At 47.2% G+C, this 5,296-nt stretch overlaps 1 long non-coding RNA gene across 1 annotated transcript; it reads right to left on the reverse strand.

Annotated features, from left to right (window-relative positions):
- Window positions 1-499: 499 nt before the first annotated feature.
- Window positions 500-2,288, reverse strand: LOC137848899 (uncharacterized). Its single transcript, XR_011091572.1, has 3 exons — window positions 2,205-2,288; window positions 861-1,136; window positions 500-588 (listed from the first exon to the last, which is right to left on the reverse strand). It is a non-coding gene; the product is annotated as an uncharacterized lncRNA (long non-coding RNA).
- Window positions 2,289-5,296: the final 3,008 nt, after the last annotated feature.

Genomic DNA, 5,296 nt, shown 5'->3' on the forward strand with positions numbered 1-5,296 from the left:
AGAGAGAGAGAGAGAGAGAGACAGAAACCTAAGAGTCTGCTGTGCAGGTTAGCTTCTTGCTCTCTTTTCTAAAAGTCACAGTGAATGCAGCATCTGTGTGCGTTACAAGCATTACCCTCAGTCCAGCACAGGTACACAAGAGAGGTCAGCCTGCAGGTTGCGGAGGCAAAGCAACTGCTCTGGCTGGATGTGAAGAGCCAAGACAGAAGTTGCTGTCAGGGAAAAGATACACAGAGGGGATGAAAAAGACGGAGTGTGCTTCCGACCTTCACAACTTCTAAGCAAGCGGAGATGAGGTTGTGGAAGAAGCAAATAAGCTGTTGATCTAGAAGCAGCCTGAAGATTGTCCTTAAGCAGGGCCTTGCATTCTTCATTTTTACAGCACTGCTTGCCTTCAAGTGCACGACGATGATTTTATGAACTTTCTACCACTACAGAAATGCACCGGATTCTTTCACAAAACTTACGGGTGGTACTTGGCAATATTGGTCAGCATTCACTATTTCCTTCTTCATCTCAATTCTCTTTTGGCCTGTGAAGCTTTCCAGATCAGAGGAGAAGATCCACGGTAATACGGAGCTTTGGATACTGCAAAGGAAACGAAGAATCCTACTGACAACTCTTTTCAACCTCGCCTGCAAGCATCACAGAAAAGAATACCGAAAGAACACCGCTTTATCATGGGAAGCATAAATTGGAGCATAGGTGTCCTATAGCTGAAGCGAGGTGAAGCAGGTTCCACACAAGGTGAAGGAGCACACCCATAAGCATTTCCGTAAAGCCGTGTTTTCAAACAAAGGGTTAAGATTTAGATTTTCTTACAAGTGAAGAATGAAGAAATAAAAGGAAAAGAAAATTACCAGGACATCCAGTTTTCCTCTAGCTTGCTTTGCTTCTTTCCGAATCTGAGTCTGGAGTGACAGTCAGGGAGCAGCGTTGTGCAGAAATGCCAAAGCCTCCCCAGCTTGTTGTACCTTCATCAGCAAGGGCTTTGATACTGCTGCCTCCTCAGCAACATCAGCCATTTCCGAGGAAAGCTGGTGTCCATCAGGTCAAATAGGAATGGGAAATCCCTCTTGCCACAACTTCACACTCACACCAGAGTTGGCAGGACAGGCCGATGGACAGAGAAGCGTCTGGAAGAGTGTTAGAAAACAGACTTTAGATTTCCGTCAACCCAGGAAGAATTACTTGCTCATCCCTTCAAAGTGAACTCTGAGTAGAAGGAGGGGATCCCAAGCTGCATTCCTGACATCTATGCTGCAAAGTCATCCAATGGGACATGTTACTGTAGCAGCCTGTTACGAACAGAAACAGGACTTTGAGGTTATGCTGTTGGATTAGAATTAAGCTCAAAGAGTTAGTCCTTTGACGTGTTTTTGTTTGCAAGTGTTTTCACTGCTTCCCAGACAATGTCTCCAGCAAGCTAGCTGCTTGCTTCATTTGTTCTGTTCTGTTCTGTTCTTTTTGATTCTGTTTTGTTTTGTTTTCTCAGCCAGGATTCTTAGAGAAATGAGATTAAAGTGATCATATTGTATGTCCACCCATCCCTCCCTCCCCTTCGCTTGTCCAGAGCTTTTACCTCGTCCAGCAGCTTGAATGAACTCGGTCCTAGGCGCAGTTGTGTCCAAGCCATTCTGTTCCTAGACGTGTTGTGAGAACAGACAGCTAAGTAGTGGGGAGAGGACGTGCTGCTGTCTGCAGTGTGACCTCAGTGCTTACCAAACAGTAGGGAATACACAGAGAAGGGCCGTAGCAGAACTTCAAACCCCAGATACGTTTTATGTGGAAACCATATTTCCCAAGATAACGCTGGACACAACTGCATAATCAAAAGGGATTCATTTCTTGGTTCATTCAACTCCTAGGTTTTAGTTTTAAAACATGTCTGTCTTGGCTTAAAGCACTCTTCCAATCTCTATTTCCAGTTACTAGGATTTCCTGAAATAGCTCATCCCATTTTTTTCTTTGTACCCTCTCCCAGCCTCTTTGTTTTCCTCTCCCCAAGAAACTTAGCACTGCTCTCTTCATACTTGACAACTAGATATGGAGCTGTATCAGCCAGAAGGAAGTTTCCTTCACACTTTCTGCTTCTTACGGTATCTGGGCTTTTACCTTTACACTTACTCACCCTTCCTACATTAGCACAAAGAAAGTGTTTTGGAGATCTGATGTCTTGTTTTCCAGAAACTGCCCTGAATCACCTTTACGAGAGCTGTCCCACGCTGCGAGCACAAGTCTTGCAGTCTGGCCAGATATTTGCCTTCTAAGTCAATAACCAAATCTGTTACAAAGGTAAGAACATGTAATGAATGGAAAGGAAATCCTTTTATTTTCATCGCAGTTCACTTTTTTTAGTTAAGTTAAGAACATGTAATTAATGGAAAGGAAATCCTTTTATCCTTTTATTTTGATGCAAATTCACTTTTTTTTTTTTTTTTTTTTTTTTTTTTCTAGACCAAGAATGAATCGTGGAGAACCACCAAAACTCAGGTGAGAAATGAAATGACAAATGTTAAGGTCAGGCAGCTTGCCCACTGCCATTGCTACCCTGAAAGCAGATGGAGTGCATCTTCATACGCCACAGCCTGAGACACTAGTCGACAGGCCAGCCCGTGTGAGGAAGTCCATTGCTGTCCTGAATTTTAACATGACAGGGGGACTCTTAAGCCTCTTGTTTATGCTTTAGTACTTGCGGTCTATGGGAGGACCACAGCACACTCTTCTCTGTCTCCCCTTGTTTGTTGATCGTCTGTAGGAAGAAGAGAACGTGCAGAGGCCCTCACCCGTACATTGGGTCTGTTCTCACTCTCTGCAGCTCCATCATTGAGCAAAGTACCAACCTTGAGGCTTCTGTAAGGACTTGACACAAACTACAGAATACTACAATGAAGCATTCACAACAAAACCACATTTTTTTCCTCAGCCAAGCATCAAAACACTTACAGAAGGGCATGGTCCCTCTCTGTGCACCTCAAGGGGAGATCCACAACTCCTCACGTGGTTTCATCGCATCCAGCACCCTTCTCTGTGCCTCCCAGCTAAACGTGCACAGAGGCAGCTGTTGCCAAAGTGCTGTGGTGACACAATTCAGTTCTGTTTCTGAAGTCATCACCGCAGGCGCCTCCCAGTGACGGCACAACACTCTCTGTTGCTAATGCGTCTGTCTCAGAAACAGCTAGGGAAGTACCACTATGCCCAAACTGACTTGAATTAGAGTAGTTCCCAAATTATTCTCTGCTCCCCTACATCTGTGGAAGGTGGGTGATCAATCTTTTCCTTGAGAAAGGACTACAGAGCAAAAGAGCTTGATTCTGAGACGTTGCCCGTCCTTGTAGAGCAGTTCACCTTTGATTTCCATGTAAGAAAAAAGAAGGTGAAATCAACAATTCCCTTCCTCTGAGCTGGGAATAGGAAAGAAGCCCAATTCTCCAGGAAACCTTCAAAAGGAAACTCTGCATTTCTTTGTTAAACACCTTGTTTAATTTCTTGAAAGAAATCTTTCCCAGGACTTTGCAACTGCGGTGGTTCAAAGCGGGTGGGCAGCCGAGTTCCACCATGGCCGCTCTCTCACTCCCCCTCCTCAAAGGGAAAGGGGGAGAAAATATGATGCAAAGGGCTCCAGGGCTGAGATAAGGACAGGGCGATGGCTCAACAAGTATCGTGACGGGCAAAGCAGACTCAGCAGAGTGACCCTCAGGGTCCCTCCCTGCCCCTGCTCCCCGTGGGGTCCCTCCCACGGGATGCCGTCCTTCCCCAGCTGATCCCACACGGGCTGCCCACAGGCAGCAGCTCCTCAAGCACTGCTCCCACACGGCTCCGTCCCACGGGCTCCATCCATCCATCCCCCAGGAGCAAACTGCTCCAGCACGGGTCCCCCACGGCTGGGCGGCAGCTCCCCCCAGCCCCCCTGCTCCTGCGGGGGCTCCTCTCCACGGGGGGGCTGCAGCTGCGGCCCGGGGCCTGCTCCTGCGGGGGCTCTCCACAGGCCGCAGACTCCTCCAGGCCACAGCCACCTGCTCCACCGGGGGCTCCTCCACCCACAGGGGGGCAGCAGCGTGGAGATCTGCTCCATGGGGGACCCATGGGTGCAGGGGGACAGCCTGCTCCACCGGGGGCCTCTCCCTGCACAGCCCGCAGGGGAACTGCTGCTGTGAGCCTGGAGCACCTCCTGCCTCCTGCTGCACTCACCTTGGGGGCTGCAGGGCTGCTTCTCACTCCTTGCTCTTCCAGCTTCTGTTGTGCAGCAGTATTTCCCCCTTCTTCCATCTGCTCTCCCAGAGGTGCAAACAACATCGCTTATTGGCTCAGCTCTGGCAAGCGCTGGGGCCCTTTTGGAGCTATCTGGAGCTGGCTGTTGTCTGGACTGTTCTCACAGACGCCATCCCTGCAGGCCCCTGCTACCAAACCCTTGCCACGTAAATCCGATCGAAGTGTATGCAGCAATTACAAAGCCGCTGTGCTTTGGGCTGTCATGATCCTCCTGCAAGTGCAGGGGAGGTGCAGGGTTGCTTTGCATTTCCAAAAGGAGGAAGAAAGCCTCCAACCCCACTGGACCTCAGCCACTTGCAGGATCCAAGCAACGCTCCCCACTTTCAGTTATCTCCCTCCCATGCACACAGTGGGAGCAAGGTTGAACAAGCACATTTTTGAAAATGTTTATCTTAATGAAGAATAAAAGAAGTCTACAACACCCAATCCCTCTGTGCACCCAAGGCAAAAATCGTGGACTATTCTGCCTCAACACTATTTTCAGACCCAATTTGTCAAGTCATCTAGCAGAGGATTTCTCTCTTGTTCACTCACTAGCTTAGCAGAGCACCAGTTTACATAGGTGCTGGAGCAGATTCCTCAACCATCTGAAGGGACTTGATCCCAGAAAAGTTCAAAACTGCAGATGACTCATGATTTTGTGGTGAAGCATCTATTAAATGAGAGCTGTTCCGCTTAGGGCACAGTGAGACAATGTGAGAAGAACCCTGTATCTCACTGATTGAGGCTTTATAACTCTACAGAATTGTCAGTCAACAATAAATGGAAAGTGCAGGAGACATGTTCTTTCTTCCTCCTTTCCCTGCCATACATTAGCAGAGAGATTGTGGTGGGATATAGGTTCAGAGCCTCACAGAAGAAGGATTTGAACCCAGGCTCTCCACAGTCTGCACCACTGCCTTCCTGACGGCTTTTGACTATTTTAATTAATTTTATTATTTTACTTTTTTATTTTATTTTATTTTATTTTATTTTATTTTATTTTATTTTATTTTATTTTATTTTATTTTATTTTATTTTATTT

The sequence above is a fragment of the Anas acuta genome, unplaced genomic scaffold (assembly GCF_963932015.1).
Source record: "Anas acuta unplaced genomic scaffold, bAnaAcu1.1 SCAFFOLD_229, whole genome shotgun sequence".
NCBI lineage: Eukaryota > Metazoa > Chordata > Aves > Anseriformes > Anatidae > Anas > Anas acuta.